The sequence below is a fragment of the Pristis pectinata genome, chromosome 14 (assembly GCF_009764475.1).
Source record: "Pristis pectinata isolate sPriPec2 chromosome 14, sPriPec2.1.pri, whole genome shotgun sequence".
Lineage (NCBI taxonomy): Eukaryota > Metazoa > Chordata > Chondrichthyes > Rhinopristiformes > Pristidae > Pristis > Pristis pectinata.
The window spans coordinates 31462927-31489116 of record NC_067418.1 but is presented as its reverse complement, the minus strand read 5'-3'; the positions used below and the strand labels follow the sequence as shown (position 1 = coordinate 31489116).

Sequence of the window (26190 nt, the reverse complement as noted above, 5' to 3'; positions counted from 1 at the left end):
CAATGACCACTTGAGTGTGTGTGTTCAATAACAAACACTTCCACAGTTCTCTGCAGCAGAGAATTCCAGATCTTTGTGACTCATCAGAACAATTTACTCCACATCTCTGTTGTAAATGGGCATGCCCTCATTCTGAATCCATGCCCAATAGTTCTAGTAACCCCACCAGGAGTAAGAAGTAAAAACCCCACTAGGAGTTCTCAGCATCCACCAAGCAATTTCCTCTCATGTGTTTCAATACAGCCACCTTCATTCTTATATACTCCAATGAATATTGGCCTAACTTGCTCGCTCATCATATGTCAACGTTTTCATCCTAGAAATCAACGAAATGATAAGATAAGATATCTTTATTAGTCACATTTACATCGAAGCACAGTGAAATGCATCTTTTGCGTAGAATGTTCTGGAGGCAGCCCGCAAATGTCGCCACGCTTCCGGCGCCAACATAGCATGCCCACAACTTCCTAACCTGTACACCTTTGGAATGTGGGAGGAAACTGGAGCACCCGGAGGAAACCCACGCAGTCATGGGGAGAATGTACAGACTCCTTACACACAGTGGCCGGAGTTGAACTCAGGTCGCTGGCGCTGTAATAGCGTTACGCTAACCACTACACTACCTAAACCTTGTCCGTACTTGAGGCTGTAATTCATTTGAGCTAAGAAAGGGGAAAGAAGCTGGATTCCTTTTGTGAGCATTGTTGAATGACTTTTGCTGGAAAGTGTTCATTTTGATGTTAGATTAGGCATTGACAATAGCCTGCTGGTTATTGTCACATGTACTGAGTGAAAAACCTTGTTCCGCATGCTATCCGTAAAAAAGTGCAGTGCAGGCAGACAATAAGGTGAAAGGCCATGGCAAGTTACATTGTGAGGTCAAGAGTCCACCTTAATCTACAAGAAGTCCGTTCAATGGTCTGATAACAGAAGCTGTCCTTGAGCCTGGTGGTCTGTGGCTTCAGGTTTTTGTGTTTCCTGCACGATGGGGGGGGGGGGGGGTGAGAAGAGGGAATGTCTGGGGTGGGAGGGGTTGCTGACTATGTTGGCTGCTTTTTTGAGGCAGCAAGATGTTGACAGATTCCATGGAAGGGAGGCTGGTTTTTGTGATGTGCTGAACTGTATTCACAAATCTGCAGTTTCTTGCGGTCTTGAGCAAAGCAGTTGCCGTACTGAGCCATGATGCATCCGGATACAATGCTTTCTTTTGTGCATCTATAACAATTGGTGAGGGTCAATGGGAACATCCGAACTTCTTTAGCCTCCTGAGGAAGTAGAGGTGCTAGTGCACTTTCTTGCTTATGGCGTCTACATGGTTGGACCAGCACAGGCTACTGGTGATATTTGGTGAACTTGAAGCTCTTAACCATCTCAACCTTGGCACTATTGATGTAAATAGGAACGCGTGCAGTGCCCTGTTTCCTGAAGTCAATGACTAGCTCTTTTGTTTTGCTGACATTGAGGAAAAGGTTGTCATGACACCATGTCACTAGGCTCTCCTATCTCCTTGCTGTACCCTGAGTCATCGTTATTTGAGATTCTGTCCACCACAGTGATGTCATCTGCAAACTTGTAGATGGAGTTCGAGCAGGATCTGGCCACACAGTTGTGAGTGTTTGGGGAATGGAGTAGGGGGCTGAGGATGCACCCTTGTGGGGCACCAGCATTGAGGATATTCGTGGCAGAGGTGTTGCTGCCTATCCTTACTAATTATGGTCTGTTGGTCAGGAAGTCGAGGATCCAGTTGCAAAGGAAGATGATGAGTCCCAGGTCTCGGAGTTTGGAGATGAGTTTGCTTGTAATTATGGTATTGAAGGCAGTCAATAAATAGTAGTCTGATGTAGGTGTCTTTATTATCCAGACGCACCAGAGGTGAATGCAGGGCAAGGAAGATGGCATCTGCCGTGGACCTGTTTCGGTGGTAGGCGTATTGCTGTGGGTCAAAGTTGCCGGGGAGGCTGGAGTTGATGTGTGCCATGACCAGGCTCTTGAAGTACTTCATAAATGGTGAATGTCAGGGTCACCAGGCAGTAGTCATGAAGGCACCATTGCCTTATTTTTCTTGGGTACTGGTATGATAGTGGTCTTCTTAAAGCAGGTGGGAACCTCAGATTGAAGTAGAAAGAGGTCAAAGGTATCTGCAAATACCCCCGCCAGGATCTAAGGACGCAGCCAGGAATACCATCCGGGCCAGATGCTTTCCGCAGATTCACTCTCCAGAAGACTGATCTGACGTCTGCGATGTTGACTGTGGGTACAGGCGCACTGGAGGTTGTCAGGGCAGATGGTGATAGTCCATTCCCCTTATGTTAAAACGTGCATAGAATAAGTAAAGCTCATCAGGAAGGGATGCACTGTTGTCAGTGATGCTGTCTGACTTCGTTTTGTAGCCCGTTATAGCGTGTAAACCCTGCCACAACTGACGGCTGGTCTGGGACTCTATTTTGGACTGGTTTTGTCTCTTGGCATTCCTGATAGCTTTATGAATGTCGTATTTGAATTTCTAGTTTGGATAATGATAATGTTGCCTTTGACCAAGATGTACCTGTGGGGATTTGTGAATTCCATACATCTTGAGCATTCTGCTTTAACCCCAGTTGAGTTTCTAGCCATGGCTTGGATCCTTGCCATATAGACTCAATGGTAGCCTTCACAGAATCCTTAAAAACAAAAGGGAGGAGTTTTACTGAAGCAAATAATTGATTTTCTTGAGTTCACATTCACTGCTCTGATTGTATGCATTGGCTGCAAAAGAAACAGGCAAACTAATTTAGATTTCAAATAGCAGAAATGACAAACATTGTGTTGGACTTGGTTCTTCCAATGATTATTTCTGGTTCAGTTCAAGGTAGGAAGTGGGATATTTACTGTTGTTTGGCTAAATTGGGTATTTTTTTGAAAAAAACATCTGGTTACTGTAATTGCAACAGAGTTCTAATGACAAATAATACCTGTTCATTCAAAGTCATCCTTTGTCATCTGTGGTTGTGGTTAATGGAGTTTTCCTCTCAAGCTATGCAGTCAAATTATTGACACGCATATTCCATTACTGGTTGATGAACACAGGCAATCAATCCACACTGTGTGTGTGGAACATTCACACTTTGAAAGAGTCACTCTTAAGCGAAATGTATCATCGTCAGTAAGTGTATTGCCAGGAGTTTTATCGGTGCTATTTAAACAAAAACAAGAAAAATTGAAGTAGGTGTTGGGAGTTCAACAAAACAAAAAAAAAACAAAATACTCTGTTTCTTTTAAACATGCAAGTCTTGTAACCAGCTCAAGGATGTTGGCTTAACTCTTTCAACTTGCACATGAATCATGGCAAGTTGTGCAAGGTATTACTCGTTGATTGCAATTAAGAAGAGAATTTTTAAGTGAATACAGTAAAGGTAATATAGGAAATTTGGGGAGAATCGTTTCCCAAATGCTTGCTGGTGGAGGCAAGGTTCCAGCTAATTTTTCTTTATTGGATCTTGGTGTTGCTGGCAAGGCCCGCATTTAATGCCATCCCTAATTGTCATCAAGAAGGTGTTTGTGAACTTCTGCTTCAACACCCTACAGTTCTTGCAGTGAAGATTCTCCTGCAATGATTTTGGGTTGTGAATCGCAGTGTATAAACATAGCAAAGCAGAATTAATGACAAATACTTCCCAAGTCAGTACAGTGTGAGCTTGCAGGGAAACATGTTGGTGGTGCCATTGCCATGTGCCTGTTGCCTTGTCCTTCACCAGGTTTGGAAGGTGTCAAAGAACCTTAGAAGCGTGAAATAAAAATAGAAATGCTGAAATTTCTCAGCAGGTGAAATGTTAGCTCTGTTTTTCTTTCCACAGATTTTGTCTGACCCGTTGAGTATTTCCAGCAATTTCTGCTTTCAGTTTTCCAGCACCTGCAGATTTTTGATTTTCATTAACCCTTAGAAAGTAACATGTATGTAACTTGTATATGGTATATATTGTAGACACTTTAGAGAGTAAATAACTAGAGTGATGCCAATCAGGTAGGCTTTATCCTGGATGGTATTGAGTTCCTTAAGTGTTGTTGGAGCTGCACTCATCCAAGCTTGTAGAGAGTATTCCCAGTCATCTGGCTTGTTCTATTAAATCGTGGAAAGACTTTCGAGTATAGTGCTGAGCCACTTACTGCAGGATAGCTAAGTTCTGCTCTTAGAGAAGCTGTGCACTTAAATGGCCGGTCAAATTAAGTTTCAGGTCATTAGTAGTCCCCAAAAGGCTGAAAGTACGAGACTTGTCTCCGGTAATGCCATTAAATTTCTAGAGTCCTTGGTTTAACACTCGTTGGAGATGATCATTACCTCCTACTTCAGACATAAATGCTTTTTACTAGCCCTTGCCTAAAGGTTGCCCAGGCCTTCATGTGCGCATAGACTTTATCTGAGGAACTGCAAATGGAACTGAGCACAACCCATTCATCAGCAAACATCCCCACCTCTATTCTCATAATGGAGGAACTGCAGAACAAGAAACTGAAGGCAGCAAGGTTGAGGACACAGCCCCAATGAATTGCACTGGGATGTAAGCACTCCAGCAATAATAGCCATCTTCCTTTGTACTAGGTGCAATTTCAGTCAATGGAGAGCTTTCCCTTGAAGTGAATTTTACTCTGGTTCCTTGATGGTATTCTCAGTCAATCTTACATTGGTTATGAAGGCAACTACTCCTCTCCTTTGGAATTCAACTCTGTAGCCTAGGGCTACAGAGGCCTGGAACTGAGTGGTGCTGCTTGAACCCAACCTAATTGTTGTGGAACAGGCGTTAATGAATAAATGCCCCTGGATAGCACTATTGACGGTACTAACAATGTCATTGTAGATCGAATTTGTCCTTTTCTCTTTTGGATGAGACATAACCAGGACAAATGTAGCTGTAATGAAACAATTTGGTTTGAGAGATGGCTGGTTCTGGAATTCATTTCTATATTTCCAAACCAGAATGCTGAGCAAATATGGATGGATGCGTAAAAGTGGTAGTGTTTCATGGAGTTCGTAAGTTTGGGAGGTGCCACTGCAGTATCTGAGATGAGTAACTGCAGTGCATTTTATAGACTGCTCACACTGCAACCATGGTCCCACAGTGGTGATGTTAGGGTGCCAATCAAGTGGATGGCTTTGTCCTGCATCTTATTGTGCCTTATTTCTACTTGTCCAGATTAGTAGAGAACAATTTGCTGCTCCTAACTTGTGATGGTAGAAAATCTTTGGAATGTCAGCAGATGAGTCACTTGCTGAAGCACAGTCAGTCTTTGATCTGTTCCTGTTGCTACTGTAATGTTGTTACTAATATACTTAAATTTCAGGTCAGTGGTGACCACCCAGGATGTTAATGATGGGGTTCATGGTGATGGTAATACTATTGCATGTCAAGGATAGGCAGTTGTATTTTGTTGATGGTCATGGCCTGGCACTATAAGCCCATGCCAGAAATTTTGTTCAGACCTGTCTTCACGTGGGTAGGGACTACATTATTTTCTGAGGAGCTGCAAATAGAATTGAGTATTGTACATTGCTCAGCAAATATATTATCTCATCATAAGGTCAGAAGTGGGGAAGTTTATTGAAGCAGCTGAAGATGCCTAGGTCTAGGATGCTGCCCTAAGGAACTCCTAAAGTGATGTCCTGGGGTTGGGATGATTGACCATAGATGACAGCCATGTTCTTTTGTGCAAACTATGACTCAGCTATTGGAGACAATTCCCTTGATGTTTCCTTTCAGTCTACAGGGCAAACTTGATGTTACACATTATCAAGTGCTACTTTGTTGTCAAGGTCAGTGAATCTCACCTCGTCTCTGGAATTTTGCCTTTTGGTCCATCTTTGTTCCATGGTTGTGAAGAGCCAAATGATCACAGCAAAACCCAAAATGGGCATCAGTGAGTGGGTTATTGGTGAGTCAGTGCAGCTTCACAGCACTGGATGGCACCTTCTATCACTTCACTACTGACTGAGCAGTAACGAGTCAGAATGAATTTGTCCCTTTTGTTGTGAATGAGCATTCCCTGGGCAATTTTCCACATGATCAGGTCAGTTCAGTAGTGTAACCAGATTGGAATGGCTTGGCTAGATGTTCAGTTAGTTCTGGAATACACATCTTCCGTATTCCAGTAAGGATGCATCCAGTGCTGTAAGTCACTTGTTGATTTCGTGTGGAATGATTTGAATTGGCAGAAGACTGGCTTCTGTGGTGGAAATCTCAGATGTATATTATATATTTTGTCTAATTAGTAGTGATGTAATTTGTACTTGAGCCAAAGTGACAAATTATCTTCTGTCTTATTAAGAGTTAAAAGTAATTGTGCCTGGCTTAAAGTGGTGCTATTATAAGAAGACGTACCATCTTCTGAAATTTGTGAAAGGCTAGGTTTTTGGAAGCAAAAGTATCTTATTTACCTATTACTAAGGGCTGCTGCTTTTGTGTCATATACGGTTAAAACTGACTTCATTAGTTTATTAAATATCAGTTTAACGTCAAAGCCATAGCATTGTTCAATCGCTTCAAATGGGGTATTTGTTACAGTGTGTTGCATACTGTGCTTTAAAGATAAAGAAAAGTAAAGCTGTGTTTCTGAAAGAGCTGCTCCCATAGCCAACAAAAAATATACCCACCATCTCCATATTCATTAGCTGATGGAAGGGATCTGCAGTGTTTGCAGTACTTCATAGCAGGTACTGGAAGGGTGCCAGACAAAGCACGGCTGCTGTGGTGAGTTAGTGAATTTCTCCTTCAGTCTTCCCTAGCTAGCTCAGATGAAGAACAACACATGGAAACAAAACTCTTGAAGACCAAAGAATGAACCATCTGTTCATTGCAGAGGAAATGGGTTCCGATGTGATCATTTGTATAGCTGTTAGAATCCTGTGATGTTGGCGAACAAAGCTTTTTAGCTTTGAGTGAAATCAAGACTGTGGTAAGATGTTGAGAAAATAAGGATTTCTGAATCTGTTACCTTGGGTGGCATGTTTTTGACCAGCTGCAAGATGTGTGTTTCTTTCATGATCATGCAGAAGCTTTTCACTAATAATTGGCTGGCATTTGGTCCAATTTTTTCTTCACTTCTCCAAGTGAAATTGTTTGCAGATGACACAAAGACTGGTGGTGTTGTGGATAGTGTGGAGGGCTGTAGAAGCTTGCAGAGGGATATTGATAGGATGCAGAGCTGGGCTGAGAAGTGGCAGATGGAGTTCAATCCAGAGAAATGTGAGGTAGTACACTTTGGAAGGACAAACTCCAAGGTGGAGTACAATGTAAATGGCAGGATTCTGGGCAGTGTAGAGGAGCAGAGGGATCTGGGGGTTCATATCCACAGATCACTCAAAGTTGCCTCGCAGGTGGATAGGGTAGTTAAGAAAGCTTATGGGATGTTAGCTTTCAGGATGCTGCCTGGATTAGAGAGTGTGGATTATGAGGAGAGACCAAAGGAGCTAGGGCTGTTCTCATTGGAAAGAAGGAGGATGAGAGGAGATATGATAGAGGTATACAAGATATTGAGAGGAATAGGTGGAGTGGACAGCCAGCGTTTCTTTCCCAGGGCGCCAATGCTCAAAACAAGAGGACATGGCTTTAAGGTATTGGGTGGGAAGTTCAAGGGTGATGTCAGAGGGAGGTTTTTCACCCAGAGAGTGGTTGGTGCATGAAATGCGCTGCCTGGGGTGGTGGTGGAGGCTGATACATTGGACAAGTTCAAGAGATTGTTAGATAAGCATATGGAGGAATTTAAGTTAGAGGGATATGTGGGAAGAAGGGGTTAGATAGTATTAGGTGTGGTTTGAAGGGCGGCACAACATGGTGGGCTGAAAGGCCTGTATTGTGCTGTATTGTTCTATGGTTCTATGGAAATTATAATTGTGGTGAGCATTGGAAAAAGAATTGCCTGAGCAGACAGGATAAGGCCTATGGTTTGAAGTGACTATTTAACGTGGTGGATGAAAGATGGTGTGTGATTATTAGCTTTGGAGTGTTTGTGTTGTCTCTATTTTACCAAATAATTTGAGATACTGTAAACTTGACCACGTGATTATTATCTAGGTAATGGTGCCCCATGTTGAAAAGTACAATTACTTGTCAATAAGGAAAATCCCATTTGATCCAATTGATTATCATGTTTAAAGTGTCCTAGGAATAATTTTGTTTGTCGTGAACAATGCCATACAGGCCTAAACAATGACTGAAGCTGTATACAAAGCTATTTCTGCAAAACATTTGCAAGGTATCCATGAGCCACATTGTTAGGTTCATTCTCCCTGGCCTCCATTGTCCATCTAAACTGAAACTCTTGGCAACTTTCCCATGCTGTTTGCACAGAGATTCTACCCCAAGTCTTCCCTCTGCTTGCTCTCATTTTCTTATGGCCACCCCTGATCTGGAAGGTTGGATGCTGAATTGTTTCAGAGATAACTGAAAAAGGATATTTGAAAAGCACTGTGCAAAAGTGTAGATGTGTTTGCAAAGAGTGCCAGTGTTGGTCGTTGAGTAGAGGGTCCTGGGTGTTAGTATACAAGTAACAGAGTTTTAGATGAGCTCTTCAGAGATGGGAGGCCAGCCAGGAGATGCTGCTGCATATTTTTGTGTACTTCTGTCACTTGCAGATCTAATAAAAGCAATGAACTTGCAGCTACTTGTAGATTCACTGGCCACCACAAATCTCATAATGTTTGAAACTCGGCTGCCCCCACCCCACCCCACCTGTTCTCTGTCAGCATCTCAACATAAATATATTTTTCCAGGTGTTTAAATCTCTCTCATCTGGACTGTTTGAGCTCTGTAACAATGTCCAACTCTATTATCCATCCCCTCGAGCCTCTTTTATATCTGGTTCCATTTGCCCCACCATCAGCAGATAAAAGTGATCCGAGCCCTCCACTCTGGAATTCATCCCTCAAGCTATGAGTAAGACGATTGTGAAGCAAGACTGTGCTCATTTTTACTCCCTGGAGCATCCAACATTTCTTCATTTTCCTCCAGTTTTCAAAATATGTCTGCAAAGGTTTGTGGTGATGTTTAGCTCTTAAATATTCTGCACAAATTCAAGTTGAATGTGACTAAACCCTCATGTATGCATCACTGGCAGAAAACCACTGAAAAATGCTCAGGATGAGGAACGTGGCTTACTTTTCTACTTCATACTTGACACTGTTAGGCATATCATTTCATTATGTCTGAACTCAGCATTGAGTGGGAATTAAGCAAGGCTGCCTTTTCCTTTAATAATTAAAGTCAGGTTGGTATCGGAGTCTTCCTCATCATTTGCCTAAATGTGATGGTTTTTTTTGTGTGTATGGTGACCAATATTTGAAAGAAATAGATGAATGTTCAGTGATTTTAATGGCTGTTGAAAGAATATGCCAGATCTGTTTTTCAATTTTATGCCTAATTAGGATCTGTAATTGTTTTTTTTCCACCATGTGTCAAAAGTGCATATTTTTGTGTGGGATGTTCCCCAGCTTTTGTTCAGAGTTCCTTTAGGTTGAGCCAGTGGTTAATAGAAATTCCAGGGAGAGGCGTGTTCTGATGAACTGATACTATTTATGTCTGATGACCTAGAAGGAAGTGCACCTTGTGGGAGTAAGATTGCTTAACTAAGTTTCATGTGGGAATGAATTGGTAGTTTCAAAGTAGGGTGGTTTCTGAAAATTCAGCTCCTAATGACTTGGTCATCTTGTCTGTTTTCTCTGTTACATAAAGAACTCTTGGTTTGGAGTTTGCAAGGTAGGTCTCCAAGTGTAATTTTATAAAAGGCTGTCTGTTTACCAAGGTTTTATGAATCCAGTTCTTTGCTTTTGTTATCGTAAAATGTTACTGTAAAGGTTTAAATTCCATTTGTGGGCTGTGGTTTCAGCAACTCGCTATGCTTGCTTTGACAGCATTTCTGCTATGAAGGCGGAGTGTGTGCATACTACGAGTGCTGAGTTACTTTTCCTTGTGCTTGAGCTTGATCTGCTTTTACATAAGATTTGCCGGTCTCTTAAATCACCTGCAGGCTAAAGCATAAGCAAGCCAAGCCTACAAGATCCAACATCATTGTAGTTATAGGAACACGAGTCTTAAATTAGTTTGCTGCAGTGAAATAAATCTGGGTCCAGATCATCAAATTGCCATGTAAGTCTCTATCTTTAATCACACAGCAAGTAAGTGAAAGATTGTTCTTAAAGTGTGATGTTGAGGTGGAGAACAATATGCATGCATTCTGAAAGCCTTCGATACAGTGAATACACTTTTAAATAAATATAAGGCAGGAGATATGTATAGTTAATGGTGAAAAGATTTGGCTAATTTTGGAATTTTGTAAAACTGCATCAGGCTGATTTAGTTCCTCAAGTTTATATATTTGGAGAAAGTTTACATTATTAGCATATTAAACTGGTTGTTATTTTGACTAATGGCTAAATATATGTCATGGAATTTGGGTGTCTGAAGCTGCCTATTTATATCACTCTTAAATGAGTGTTGGTGCTGTGAGTGACAGTCAATGTATTATTAAAGCTCTGCTGCATTCCCTTTAAGTGCTGTGGATGGAATGCTTATTGTGTCCTTCACTAGCCCCTGAAAAGAGTGTAACCCACAGTCAGTGTTCCTGCCACTCTTAATTTGAGCTCTAAAATCTGTTCCGCATACTTTTTAAAAAAAAAGTTTAAAAGCTGCACTTGATTATTTGTAACTTCAGTGTATTAAACCTAATTACTGATTCCTTGCGACAAGCCAGCTTCAAATGATAAAATATTTCACAAGTAAATTAACCTTGCAAATTTAAGATAATGCAATTTGTTTCCTTTTTTTCTAAATTTATAAATTAATACCTTAATTGGGTAAATTGATCCATTTTAGAAGTTAATGTGCAATTTGTCACTTAGAAATAGACCATTTGACCCAACAGGTCTATAGCGTTCTTTATATTCTGTGAGAGCTTCCACCCATCCCTTTACCTCATCCAATCTATTTGTTAGTTTTCAACCCACTGGGTTCCTCCAGCACTTTATTTTTTGCTGCTAGTTTCATTTGTTTTATATATTCCATTGTAGTTTTCGAACTGGAGGTGGTTGTGTTGGCTTGTTTATTCCTGAACCTATGGGACCAAAAATAAAATGACACCAGAAGGGGGTCATTCAACCCATTGGGTCCATGTCAGCTCCCAAGATAGCAATCCCAATTGTCCAACTGGTATTGGTTTATTATTGTCACTTGTATCAAGGTACAGTGAAAAACTTGTCTTGCGTACCGATCGTGCAGGTCAATTCATTACACAGTGCAGTTACATTGGGTTAGTACAGAGTGCATTGATGTAGTACAGGTAAAAACAATAACAGTACAAAGTGTCACAGCTACAGAGAAAGTGCAGTGCAATAAGGTGCAAGGTCACAACAAGGTAGTTCATGAGGTCATAGTCCATCTTGTTGTATAAGGGAACCGTTCAATAGTCTTATCGCAGTGGGGTAGAAGCTGTCGTTAAGTCTGGTGGTACGTGCACTTAGGCTCCTGTATCTTTTACCTGATGGGAGAGGAGAGAAGAGAGAATGTCCTGGGTGGGTGGGGTCTTTGATTATGCTGGCTGCTTCACCAAGACAATGAAAGGTATAGACAGAGTCCAAGGAGGGGAGGCTGGTATCCGTGATGCACTGGGCTGTGTTCACAACTCTCTGTAGTTTCTTGCGGTCCTAGGCAGAGCAGTTGCCGTACCAAGCTGTGATGCATCCAGATAGGATGCTTTCTGTGGTGTATCAATAAAAGTTGGTGAGACTCAAAGGGGACAAACCGAATTTCTTTAGCCTCCTGAGGAAGTAGAGGCGCTGGTGAGCTTTCTTGGCCGTGGCATTTCCGTGACTTGACCAGGACAGGAACCTGAAGCTCTCAACCCTCTTGACCTCAGCAGCGTTGAAGAGCAGCAGTTACAGAGCAAATATGCAAATACCATATTGCAAATTGACCCTGGGTCCCTGGAGCTTTGAGCCAGCAGTATTAAATGCTACACCACTCTACTGCCCCCGACCAGATTTGCTGGTCATTTATTTCAGTATTCTTTTGTTAATTAGCTGCTGTACTCAACTTTACAATAGTGTATGAAAATATATGTATGAATAACACTTCGAGATCACTGTTCTATTTATAGGCAGGTAATTTTTATTTTGTTTGGGATACCTGTAAAAGCACCAATATATCTATGGGTAATTGTTAACAACTAATCCTTGACACCCGTACTTAGTATCAGAAGTGTAGGTGGCCCATAAAATATGCACTGATATCAACACAACAGGCCAGGTTTTAGTTCTTCTGTGCACAAACGCAAAAGATGTCAAGGAGGTGTTAAATGTTTTTTTCCATTCGGAAGGATTTATCGTGTGTCGGAAAGTATTAATGAGGTAGAATACATTTAATTCTGCCAAAAATTAATAATTTCAAAAAGTTGCAGTTGCTGGAAACATGAAATAAAAGCAGGTGCTGCCTGATCTGTTTTCAGCAGTTTGTGGGAGGAAAGAAACAGTTAATTTTTCAGGTCCAAAACCCTTCATCAGAACCACAAAAAAAAAACTAATTTATTTTCTAAGTTATAGAGAAGTTGGTGGAGAGATTGGGTAGGATAAAGCAACTGCCCCTGATGGAGTGAGGCCAGGATTGCTATGGGGATAAATTGCAGAGATTATCCAGCTGATGTGTTAATGGGTGTAGTTCTGGAAAAATTGAAACAAACGCTTTCAGCCGAGGGCAGTTAGAGGGCAACTAATGGAACATAAAAGTTGCAATAAGCAGGACACGCCCAGTAGGTCAGCCTTTGCTAATTGAGAGAAGAATTGAGTCATGACCGTAGACTGATGACTTGCAGCAGAATGACCAGTTGTAATGCAGTCAGATGAGTTCCCGAAGTTAGATTATTCAATATAGAGTCCAGAAGACTGCAACGTGCCCAGACAGATGATGTGGTGGTGTTCCTCAATGTTACGTTGGACTTCATTGTAGCAGTGCAGGTATTCTGCAAAGCTGTCCCTGAATCTACGCTTGGTTTCTCTAATATAGTAGAGATCACATTGTGGGCACCAAATACACTACCCTAGATTGGAACAAGTGCAAGTGAATTGCTGCTTCAACCAGAAGGACTGTTTGGGTCCCTGGATGTTGGAAAGGAAAGAGATTAAAAAGATGCATATTGCGTGGTAAAATGCTGCAAGAAGGGAAGTGATTTTGGGGGGATGGAAGAGTGGATCAAAGAGTCACAAAGACAATGGTTTCTTCAAAATGCTGAACAGGGAATGGAAGATATATTTGATGTTAGATTCTTATTGCAGAAATTGTTGAATGTGGAGGCTGGTGAGGTGGAAAATGAGGAACGGGGAACTCTATTTTTGCTCAATCCTGGAGGAGAGGGGTTGTGTGCAGAGGCACAGGAAGTAGATGAGATAGTGATAAGGGCTCTGTCAACTGTGGGGGAGGGGAAGCCACAGTTCAGGAAGAAGGAACATATCTTAGAAGCACTTGTGCGGAAAGTCTTGATATTGGTGCAAATACAATGAAGATCAAGGAAATAGGACAAAGGAATGGAGTCTTTTCAGAAGGCAAGGTGGGAGCAAATGTATTTGAGATGGATGTGGGAGTCTGTTGCTAGCCATCTCCTGAGGTTGGAGACTGAGTGATGCAGAAAAGGAAGGGCAGAGTCAGAAATGGGCCATATGAAGATGAGAGCAGGGTGGAAAACGATAGCAGAAATAATGAAATGTTCGAGTTCTGTTGGAAGCAGGAAGCCACACCAATGCTATCACTGATGTACCTGTAAAGGAGTTGAGGGAGGGTCCTGAGTAGGACTGAAACAAAAACTATTCCACTGATCCCACAAAAAGTCTGGTGTAACTTGGGATCATGGTAGTTTCCTTTGATCTGGAGAATTGAGTGAGTTGTAGGTGAAATTATTCAATGTGAGGACAAGTTCAGCCTGCTGAATGAGTGTTGGTGGAGAGGAACTGTTTGGGCCTCTGCTCAAGGCAGAAGGTGAGAACCCTCAGATAATCCTGGTATGGGATGGCAAAGTAGAGGTATTGTGCATCCATGCTAAAGATGAGCCATTTAGGACCAGGGAATTAGAAGCTGTCAAAGTGATGGATGCCATTGTAGATGGGACGGGACTGGAACAGGGGGAAGGGATCAAGTCAGGATATTAAGAAACAAGTTCAGTGGGGCAAGAGCATGCTGAAATAATGGGTCTGCCAGACCCATCCTACTTGTGGATCCTGGGCAGGAGTTAGAAATGGGCTGAGCGGTGCCAGGAGACTAAAAGGCTGCAAGTTGTGGAGGAAAGGTGTCCTGATGAGGTCTGTGACTATCTGTGAGACAATGGCCTAATGTTCCGTATATGTCTGAGAGCTGATGTTTGGCCTCTGTGCGATAGCGTCTTGGAGGATGTAGCTGAATACTGGTTTTATGCTAATTAAATGAATATAATTTTCCGCACAGGTGCTTCTGAGATATGTCATGTTGGTTGAAAGTTAAGCAAATAGTGTGGGGACAGGCTGCAATAATAATCTGATTAGGATGAAGGTCAAAGTAGTTTTTGCCTGGAATTTGTATTATGACCAATAAGCTGATAGTATGCAGTGGATCATGGTTTATGTTATTATCAGGACTGGGCTACATGCTGTGCCCCAGCATCACTAGTATTTATCAACAGATTATACATCTTGGTGTTGTGTTTTATTGAGTCAGAATTTAAAATGCAAAGAATCTTTGGGTTTGGCCTCTTCCAATTACTCTTGTTCCAAAACTATTGATTTTCTCACCTGACCCTTTATTTCATTCACCTTGCACCATGACTCATTTTAGTGTCGAGTTGTAGAGTCACACAGCACAGAAACAGACCCTTCAGCCCACCCTGTCCACCTGGACCATTAAGAACTAATTCCATTTATACTAATGGGATGATTATACTATACTAATCCCATTTACCAGCATTTAGTCTGTAGTCTCATCCAATGAATGTTTCAACTGGAACAGCTTCTTCCAAAATTCATCATTTAAAATATTGATTTCAGGATTTTTATTTGTTGGCAGTTAGAATTTGGAAAAACCTCTTCCTTGTAATCAAAATTCAAGTTCATTTTGCACATTTGATTCTGCTCACTAGCAAGGCCATCCTGGGTTCAGGTTTATTGGGCTAAAATTTGTCTTTGCCATTTAAGGTCAACCTCCAAATGGCATCAGAAATATGTTTGGTGCCTCTTTGATTTGGCTGCTAATGTGGCATCACTGGCAGTGGTTGGGGATGGTGCTGGGCTATTTGAAAATGCTGCTATTGCCAGTTTTAGATTCAACATTTTCAAGAATTCTCTCAAAGGACAAATTTTGGCCTTTCTGGTGTTGTTTTCATTTCACCTGTAAACTGCTCAATACTTTGTACTGTTCAGTGAATGTCCACTACCTCGTGATTTGATCATTACGATGGTGGTGGATATTACACAAGTCAAATGGTGTAGGCAGATCCATCACTATACAATCAGTCATCTTGCCATTGTGAGCCCACATAATCACATAATGAAGTATTCCAAACCTGGATTTGGTATTTAGCAAATAGTCTTAAAAAAATTGAAAGATAATGAACAGTCACTTCCTGAAACTTTATCTTTACCTGTGACCTTGTAGGGAAGAGCTTCCCTTTACTGTAGTTTTTGATGTTAACAAATGCTTTCATAAGGCAGTCATTGTTGGAGGATCATTGATAGAACTTGCAGCTGATTGAATGCTGACTCCATAGTTTCAATTGAAAACGTTGTTGCAATGTTCACACATTTGCAAGTCTTCTCCCATTCTAATGACATAAAAGGATTGTGTAGTCCCACTAGTCCTGCAAATTGGAGATGTTTCCAATAGCTGTGGCTTGTAGATTGTTTGCAGAGCATCAGAGTTTCATTTGCATTTTTGACGAGTCATGAGACTTATATTGGAATTAGCATTGAATTATCCTCTCTATAGTAGGCTACTTTTTTTATATTGTTTTGTTTTCAAAAAGGTTTTAAGAAGATGATTGTCTTATGACATCTATCTGACCCTAATGGCAACACAATCAATGAGATGCCAGTGTTTCCACTGTTGGGACATCTAAGATATCCTGTTGTGGTTTTGTAAGCAGAACACAAGTAATGAGGCTGTGTTCAGTGTATTTAGAAACTGAGGGTGCCCATTCATCTTGCATTGCCAGAGGACACTTTTTTTTGTGTCTAGCCATGCATTGAAGTCAAAGATGATGAACTCATCAGTTTAGGATGCTTGTAAAATTATCTTTGATTAGATCTAAGTTGGTCACGATGGGTTTAGATGCCCCATTTGCAAAGATGTCTATCAAATAAAAAAAATATTTAATTTCCAGAGCTTGATGCAAGGATTCCAATTTAGCATTCTATATAAAATTGTGAAATACATCAAATGCTGTCTATTTAAGAATCTGACCTGAAAGTGGCTTCAAGTTAAACATCTTATAATGCTGTAAATCTGGGAGTGAGGTTTGGGTTGGAAGTCAATATATGAGGAATTTTGTAAGGTGAGTTCATGAACTCTGGATCTGAAGGAAAAGCATGGAATCTGAGCAGTGATGAGATTTTCTTAATATTTAAAAAAAAATTGAAGATATCTTTTCACCCAGCTTAGTGGTCAGAACACAACTAATGAGATTTATTCTGTTCAGGGGGGAGCTAAAAAAAAATCAGCATCCACAATTTCCTGTTTCTTCTAAATCTACCTTTACTGCCAATTGAATATCATATTGCCAGTTAAGTTATTGATGAAAACTTTGTTTTAATCTGGGTTGGATGTAACCACAGGCGACCCCAGTGTTATAGCTGTTTGGGTAACAGAAATTCACCTTACAGAATTCACAAATCACTATCCAGAAGTTTGATATGCGGAACAATATTCATCCTCTCAGAACTTATGTGGGGGAGGGGGGGGAGGGAGAAAAAAAAGTAAATAAATAAACTGAAAATTTATTTTAACTTCTGTTTCTTGGCACGTGCGTAGATAGTGCAGTTTTGTGTTTATGGAAAATCCTGATACAGTCTGTTTTCGAGGAACACAACCCTCCCCCTCCCCACCATAATGTTTGGGGTGGTGGGGTTCTCACCTATAAGTGGTTGCATATGTGTCTTCATTCCACTCCAAGATTTAAGCTACCGATTTATGCAGACACATTAAGACTGCACAATTTTAGTATGGTGTTCCTGAACTCATGCAATGAAAAATGTATTAAATGGCCCTTTGTGGAGTTATTTGATCCCAAAATGGCAGCTGTTTGCATGCACGATGATGATTGCTTAAATATAAAGTACTTTGCATAATGCAAAATATTCCAAGGAGACAATGACATGTTATATAAATGGAAATCTTCCACAAGCACTTATAACATCTGTGGCTTGAAAATGATTGTGTTTTGAGGTAAACCTATAATTTAAACTCTTTCTCCCTATTGTGTCTGGGATGATCCAAGGTGGAAAAAAAAACCTGTTCATCTGGTCACATTGGTATAGTTAATTTAGTTGAAATAGCATTTCCATATGACTCGCAATTGAATCATCATAATTTATGTCCATTATCATGCTGGATAGAATGGAGCTATTTAAGTCATTCTTCCTTCCCAGCTCAGCCCAGAGACTTGTAGTTTGTGGTCTTCATGTGCTCTTCAGCACTTTTCCTCCACCACCATCCTTTCAGGTAGTGAATTGTAGACTCTCATCTACTCTGTGGGCAGAAAACATGAGTTAATTATCCTTCTAGCAATTAACTAAGATCAGTAACTTGGAGGCATAAATTTTTCTGCCAGGGGAAAGAGATCATTTCAGTTTACCCTGAATGGGCTTTTGATATTATACATCTAATTTAAATTCTCCCATAGTTTCTTTTATTCCAAATAAAACTGCTCCAACCTAGCTATTGCTGTAATTGTCCATCCCTGGTAACATGCTTGTAAATCTCCTTTGTGCCATCATGTTCTTCCTGTCATGGGATGATTAGAACTGTACATACAACTGTCGTCTTAACGTTGCTTTGTACAAGTCTGGCTCAACATCCTGGATATTTTTTAGAATTTAAGTATCCTGTATTTCACCATGGACATCTCAACTGCCATCTCTCATCTTACTACCTTGCAGAATCTGTGGACATGTACTCCAAGGTCAATAACATACACTTAATATCCTACTACTTGTCATCAGTTTTCTTCATTGTTTGTTTTTCCCAAAAGTTTTCTCTTGCGCTAATTCGGGTTGAATTTCATTTAACCAATATATCGATCTCTTTCTGCAGTCCAGAACCTTCCCGACTGTTACCTTTTTGAGTCATTGACTTGCAGTCACCCAATTCTCTTTTTGGATTAGTAGTTTTCTCAATTCTAGCCCAATTGAAATTGGGCCATGAGGAACATATTTCCTCTCAGTTCTGATGATGGGTCTTTGACCTGAAACATTAACTGTTTCTCTTTCTACAGATGCTGCCTGACCTCCTGAGTTTTTTCATCATTTTATATTTTTATTTAGACTTCCAGCATCCATAGTTTTTTTTGTAACTTCCTCTTTTTTAACTTGTGTGAAAATATAGAACTGGTAATGTGTGGGAACCATTATAAATGTCATGTTTTGTTTGGATTGATACTCCAATATTATTTGTCTTCAAAGGATGTGATTAATATTTCTATATCCTCTTGGGGTGTTAAGTTATTGATTTGGATTGAAACTTCAGATTCCTTAAGGACTTATCATTATCATTCATTACCTGATGTGGATTTTCAAGAATGGGATTAGAAATTCTGAGATGTGTTAGAGTTGGAGTAGAGGAAGGAGACAGAGCCTAGTGACATGGTGTTATCACAACAAACTTTCCCTCAATGTCAGCAAAACAAAAGAGCTGATCATTGACTTCAGGAAAGGGGGCAGTGCAAATGCTCCTGTTTACACCAATGGTGCTGAGGTTGAGAGCTTCAGGTTCCTTGGGGTGAACATCATCAGTAGCCTGTCCTAGTCCAACCATGTTGACGACACGGCCAAGAAAGCTCACTAGCGCCTCTACTTCCTCAGGAGGCTAAAGAAAGTTGGCAAGTCCCCTTTTGACCACCAATTTTATTCAATGCTCCATAGAAAGCATCCTATCCGGGCTCGGTATGGCAACTGCTTTGCCCGTGACCGCAAGAAACTGCAGAGGGTTGTGGACACAACTCAGCACATAATGGAAACCAGCCTCCCCTCCATGGACTCTGTCTACACTTCTGGCTGCCTCGGTAAAGCAGCCAGCATAATCTAAGACCCCACCCACCTGGCTCAAGGACAGCTTCTATCCTGCTGTTATTACACTACTAAATGGTTCCCCAGTACGATAGGATCGATTCTTGACCTCACAGTCTACTTCGTTATGACCTTGCACCTGCTTGTCTTCCTGCATTGCACTTTCTCTGTAACTGTAATACTTTTGATTCTACACTTTTTTACTTTATATTTTTTTTACCTTGTACTACCTCATGCACTGTTATAATGAATTGACCTGTGTGAACGGTATGCAAGACAAGTTTTTCACTGTACTTTGGTACATGTCACAGTAATAAACCAATACATTATTTTCCACGCCTCTTTCAAGCAGATCAGCTGATAAATATTACACAGCATGTATTAAGTATGTTTACCTTACTCTTTAATTAATATACTGTTATAAGCTGTAAATGTGTCCAAATATTTTGACTTGTCTGAAAGTTGTCCCTGTGGAAATAGCTAAATTGTAGTAGTGGATTTTGGGAGGGGGAAAAAATATTTGTTCTAAGCCTTACTGCATTGGTGTTTTGCAGTGAGGATTACTTGTAAAAGGATCCATTGGGGCCTTAATTGTTCACCAAAATATATTTGGATGATGGGACAAAGCAGTGGAAATAGATTAGTGCACACAAACATGTGGTCATCCATGTTGGACAACAGAGTACTTTTTAAATGATTTAAACCGAGAAGCAGTCAATATTCAGAGATGTGGAGTTCTAGGTACATCCCTTCATGTCATGGACAGTTATTTAAAGTAATTAAGGTTACTGGACTACTAACCTTTGTATCTTGAACAGGAGTACAACTGGACACGATTGCACCATCTCCAGGGAAAGCTGTAATGAGGCCACAGCTGAAAGTTCTGGGATCCACACTTACTGTCTTTGAAGGGAGTACCAGAATGAAACTTGCACTTCAAGGATTAATCAAACTGTGTGCCCTGGAATTTACATGAGATCTTTAAAATATTAACTAGCATCCAGGTTGAATATGTAGAGAGAGAAAGTATTTATGCTAGTTGGAGAGTTTAAGACGGTTGGTGGGGTGGGTGGTGGCATGGGAAGGTTTTGGCCTGAAAGTTGAATTAGACTTTTCAGGACTTAGGTGAGGAAACACTTGTACATCCTGAGTGATATAAACAATATTAAATTATGTACAGGAAGAAAAATAAAAGTGGAATATGCAGGCAGGAAGGAGAGAGACTGGTGATGTATAAAGTAAAATTATGTAAATACTGCTCTGTCAATTCCCTTCTAAGATTCCACACTTGGAAAAGGTTTCTGGTCCAGTGAAAATTTTGAGTCATTTATCAAACTTTTTAAAAAAAAAAATTGGTTTGTTCCTTAAAATCAGTCCAACTTTTATTTTGCCGTATTTTTGTGTAACCACTTAGTGCCCAGAGTACATATTATTCCAGTGATATCAGCAACCAAACAACAGTGCATACTATGGGGGGAGGGGGTTTCTCAAAAAACCTTCTGGGTTTCCACATTAAAGAACATTTGTGCAAATGTCAGAATTTTGGGAAGTGCCCTGTAATAATGGTGAGCACTTTTAACTTCTTTGTTAACATCATGGTAAAATCTGGCTAGCTATGTTGCATCCTAAACCCATTTCTCGCCTCTTGCTCATGTTTGTGTTGTTGTTGTTGTCATGAACTCAAAAAGGAATTGCCTGCTTTTTATTCCCCCAGATTTCTTTTGTTGTACAACAAATAGGCAGTAATTGGCAGTGGGTGTGGGTGAAGGTGCTATGAAAGGTCAGAAAGAATGGAACATTTTGAGTTTGCATTTTTTTTTACCATTTGGACTGCCCACTCAGTAATGAATTGAGCATGATATTTTGGTCAGCAATAAGCATCACTCAGCAGTGAAGAAATGCCCAGTTGGTGAAAATACTTATTTGTGATAACATAATGTGCTATAAATTGTAAAAATGGATGAAAACATTGCTTGTAATTTGGTATGCATTGCCTTCGAGTACAAATAACCATTTCATTGTCTTCAGAAATAGAGCTCAAATGCTGCACTGAACAAAACTTGGGTTTATTAGATGTATACCCCAGAGTTTGTTTTAATTTAAGAAACAAGCATCAAGATTATTTTGTAACTTGGTTTAAGATTATTAATAATCTTTGTAACTATATCAATGCTTTTCCTTTTATTTCAAATGTTATTCTGGCATGAATAAAGTGGATGTAAAGACAATAGACTGTTCGACAGTTGAAATTGGGCAGTTGGTGTGGGTCCAGTGCTTGGGTGGCAAGTGGCCACTTTTTCAGAGCATACAGTTAAAAGCATGTGATCTACTTAGTGCATTTGTAGGCAATATTTCTGGCTCCACCAATATTTTACGATTGTGTGAGACTATTGCAAGTAGGAACTCGCCATGAGAAACTGAGACAATTTGGGACCACAAGTTTCAGTTCTACTGATTTAATTCATCTTTGCAAATACACTCTCTAAACACCATCCCACTATCCCCATCCCCCCACCTTTTCCCAACCACAGACATTACTGGTGTGTTTTAAAGCTGGTAGGATGTGATTGGGAAATCCAATTATATTGCTTGGATGTGAAGGTTCCAGTGGTATTAATCCCTCTGCCAAGAAGGATGCAAGGGTCCTTGTTTAGGTTCATCCCAAGCACCTGTGTGAAAGAGGACTCTGATCTATGGGCTGTTCCCAGAGACCTGCACAGATACAGACATCAAGTGCTGCTGGAAGGTCATCAACTCGGTGAAAGACGCTCTCTTGTCTGCCTGAAACTTGTTGGTCTCCCGGCACAGCGAGATGTCCATAGGGGAATGCTGCTGACTGGCACAGTCCGGGCTGCAGAAGTATGTGCTGAAGGATGCAATGAAGCTCTGTGTAGCCAACACAAAGGCTTTGTGGAGAAGGACCACAGTCTTGGGTCCTTTGCTACTGGACATGGGACTGAGTTTGGTGGGGAAGCCTCCCAAACAATGAAAGGGTGTATCACACAAAAAGGCCACATGAGGGGCAATGGTCCTATATCTTTAAGAGTGTTAACACTATGAATGTATTGACCAAATGACACTAAGACTGTAAGAAATTTTGTGTTTTTCTTTTTGTGTGTAAAAAGAATAATATGAAGTTTATTTTTCCAAAAAAAATGCTAAATCAAAGCACTGCTCTCTCTGTTCATAGTGTCACAAGGCAGGTTGCATTGCTTTTAGCTGTTGTCTAGTTCTGAGCCATGCTTTTGTTGCTGGATTCTGCGGGGAAAATTTTGCAAAACTGCAATTAAGTCCAGCTCAGGCAGCCTGATGTTGCAATAACTCCTTAGACTCTCAGTGGGGAATTCTGGCACACAGTCAGTCTGTTGATATCAATGGAGGGGAATGGCTGCGAGGGACATGGTTCAGTTGCAGTTGGTTAGATGTGTTCAAATTATTTAAAATATGTTTTGATGATTGGCCAACTTAGTTTGTGAGGCTTAGAAATTGCAGGCCAAATGGGACTCCAGGCAAAAGTTGGAGACGCAAGAGATTCTGCAGATGATGGAAACTGAAGTTCCTCCAGCATTTTGTGTGTGTTGCCAGGACAAAAGTTGTTCTGAAATCAAAACAGAAACTGGCTGGAAACACAAGAGATGCTGGAATCTGGAGCAACTCATGCAAAATGCTGGAGGAACTCAGCAGGTCAGGCAGCATTTGCAAAATGAGGAACAGAGTTACTGCTTCAGGTTGAAGGTCCTTCATCAGAATTAAGCCTGAAACATTTACACTGTTTGTACTTAACCTGTAGAGTGTTTCCTGCATTCTTTTATTTCAGATTTCCAGCAAATGCAATTTTTTGATTTTCTAGTTCTGAGGTTGTACCACTTAGGAATGGAGCTGCGTCGTAAGTCTGGACTGTTCCAGCTGAATGGAATGGCTGATCCCCTTTTATTGTGGAAATAAATTTACTTGCTTATTTTATATAATTTTGGCCGATGTGTTTAGCATTGTAACTTGAGCCTTCTGCATTATCCACCCAATGAGTCCAATTTTCTTCAAATCAGTACAGGCAAGAAAATATTAAAAGACTTCCTGTTTGTCTTTTGGGTACTAGCTGCTGTAGTGGAAAGGATTGGATAATGGTGGAACTGTTGTCTTTGAACCTGCTTCGTCTGCTGTATTTGAGGATATGCTGTAACATTCTCAATACAGAGGAGTAAGGAAGAATCTTGTTAATGTAGCTGTAAATTGGCCTTGAATCTCGTTGGTAGTTTTCTCTTATTCCTTCTTTGATACCGAAGGTTGTGCTTCCTAAATGTCTTATTCTGATAAATTTGAGGAAGCTGCAAGCTGTAATGTGTGTTTTCCATTACCTTGGGGCCTCTGCTGTTTGAAAGGTGAGTAGAATAGATATTAAAGTCAGTGTTTTCATGTGAGCTGAACCATAAATTCTGCTCAGCATTTTAACATTTGGAAGCAAGAAAATGAGCCTTTTAAAATTGTAATGGGCGTTGTGACCTTTAATTAATGTCATTTGTGTAAGATTTTGTTGCTGTTACAGTATCGCTCAGTTTCTACAATATTTGCTTTCTAGATTATTCAAACTATATGGCCCCAGAATGTCTATTGCTAAACATTAGGCGACAAACACACATACAAGTTTCTCTGTTAAGACCATGTGCTGTAAAATTCACAATTCTCTTGTATAGTACTCGCCTTTGTCAGTGGTTAACACTGCACTGCAGAAATCACAATCGCCTATGCAAAGCTACTTGGAAGATTAAGTCAGTGCACAAATGCTGTACCTTAAGTGACAATTACAGCACTGCTATGCCTTTTTGTATCTAAAGGCATAAGCACTGATCAGGTGTTTCAAGGTTTACCTACATAGGACCTAACTGTCAATACGTTGACCTAAGATTAAATATGCAAGTATTCATAAGCTCCTTTGCAGTTACAGAATCAGAAGTTAGGTGGGAGGCAAGAATGTATAATCAAGAATTGACATACATAGACAGTGTGCCATGATGCTGACATTTTAAATTTAACTTAAGGTTGGCGTTGGAATGAATTCTGGACATAGCAGTGCAGATTTGTCATGTTTTATTCAGAAATTACTAAACTGAGCACTTTTTATGTCATATTTTGGGATATTGAGATGGGATTTGTAAAATACTAAATGCATAAGAAAAGCGTAAAAACAAATGCATAAGGATCTGAATAGCAAAAGAAAATTGTAACTTCAGAATAACTATTCTACTCCTTGCATATTATTCTAGATGTGGCTTGCTCTTGGCTGAAGATGACAATCCTTAGTTGGCAATCCATAATTGGTAATTAAACTAACAAGCTAATGAAGAAAGAAGGCTGTTGTATCTTTCAATATTGATCCTGAGTTCTCATTGAAACGATAGCAAGGAAGTACATTTTTTTCTGAAGTAAATAAGACAGTTACTACTTCTGCACATGCGCAGTTAAAGATGTAAATCCATTATGATCTAATTTGTTCAATTGCATCGTGAACTTTGATACACCAATAGCTCGCCAGTTGACCTTGCAAAGATTTCAGTGCTTTGAAATTGGTGGTGTTCTTCACTTATTATGTATTAAGCATGTCAGAAAATGTTATGCCTGCTGGCTGTAAGTGAACTTTAATCAGCTCAAGTTTTTTTTCCTGCTTGGTGCAGAGGGGGAAGAAGATCTATCTTTTTTGTTTCTGATTCTTGGTTATATAAGCTCAATGAAGCAAAATTTTATTCACTGTTTTTGTGCTCAATATGTAACTTTTTTTAAAAAAAAGCAACACTAGTCTAAACAGCAGATTTTAATTGGACGAAGATACTGTAGAACAGCTTTGTGCCTAGACTGCGATGTGTGAGAGTTTGTGGAGGGTAACATTGTCCTGAGTAAACACGTTTCCTGTTGTTTTATCTACCTTGCATCCTTGTTGCTCAGTTCTTTTTTGCATATGCTGACACCAGGTAGGCATATTGTCTAGACTCTTTGCTTTAGACAATTGTCTCAAGTGGTGACGGATCAAAATGTGGTTTGTCTGACTAACAGATTCATGAAAAAAGACAACACAAGTGAGGGAGACTTGGTGTTTTTTTTGTACAAATGCTGAAGATCAAGAAAACAAATTGAGCTGAAGGTTTGTCTTGGATGGTGTGAATTGATCGTAATTGTGGTTAAAAGAAGCTGAGCACTGGCAACTAAATACATCAGATTTCAATGTCTGTGGGAAAGATGGGTACAATGCCAAAGGGAGAGGAATACTTATCCTGAAGTGTTGTTTCTTGTGATACAAGACTTGTTACCTTTTGTTTACAGGTGGTTGTGGCACAAAGGCAAAATAATACAGAAGCTGGACATCTGAAGTAAAACAAGTTACTAGAAGTACTGAAGATGGCCAGCATTTGTGGAGGGAGCAATGGTTAGCATGTCAGGTCCATGTTCTCAAACTGGTAATCTGACTTGTTTTGGCTAATATAGGATCAAGATGCCAGTGGTCCAAGTTGCAGATTAATATATTCTGCCCAGACCAAAACAAAATGATAAATAGCATAGTAGAGTTGCCAGAAGTGTTTTTGATTGGATATGTTTTTTTTACAGTAATGAGGAATTGTATTCACTATGCGTGAGGAATTATACAGGTATTCAATTCCAATTAAATGGTGAGCAACTCCTGCCCTCCAGAAATCCCTGATTGTTTTCCTTCTCATGACTGCGGTTTTCCAACTAGCTGCAAAATTACTGCTTTGGTCCAATATTTCACTGCCTCTTAAGCATTTCCATGCCTGCTTGAGAAGGATTGTGACTTTTTTGTATGCGGTTATAAAAGAATAATAAAGGGTAATGAAATTCGTAGTCATAAACATCCTTCACTGAAGCCTCATTACTGCTTAATTATTTACCTGAAAATATGACCTGCCATTTTTATAGAGTGGTTAAATTGA

The 26190-nt window shown here is 40.2% G+C and overlaps 1 protein-coding gene across 7 annotated transcripts in view; it reads left to right on the top strand.

Annotated features, from left to right (window-relative positions):
* The window catches only part of plekha7b (pleckstrin homology domain containing, family A member 7b), a 349242-nt gene that overhangs the window by 138105 nt on the left and 184947 nt on the right, over positions 1-26190 (top strand). The window contains exon 1 of one of the 7 annotated variants that reach the window (XM_052029065.1): positions 9597-9722. The exons of the other annotated variants lie outside the window; for them this stretch is intronic. The gene's annotated coding sequence lies outside the window, so the exon portion shown is untranslated. Of the gene's footprint in view, positions 1-9596; positions 9723-26190 lie in introns of those variants that run through there. 7 annotated transcript variants of the gene reach the window in all.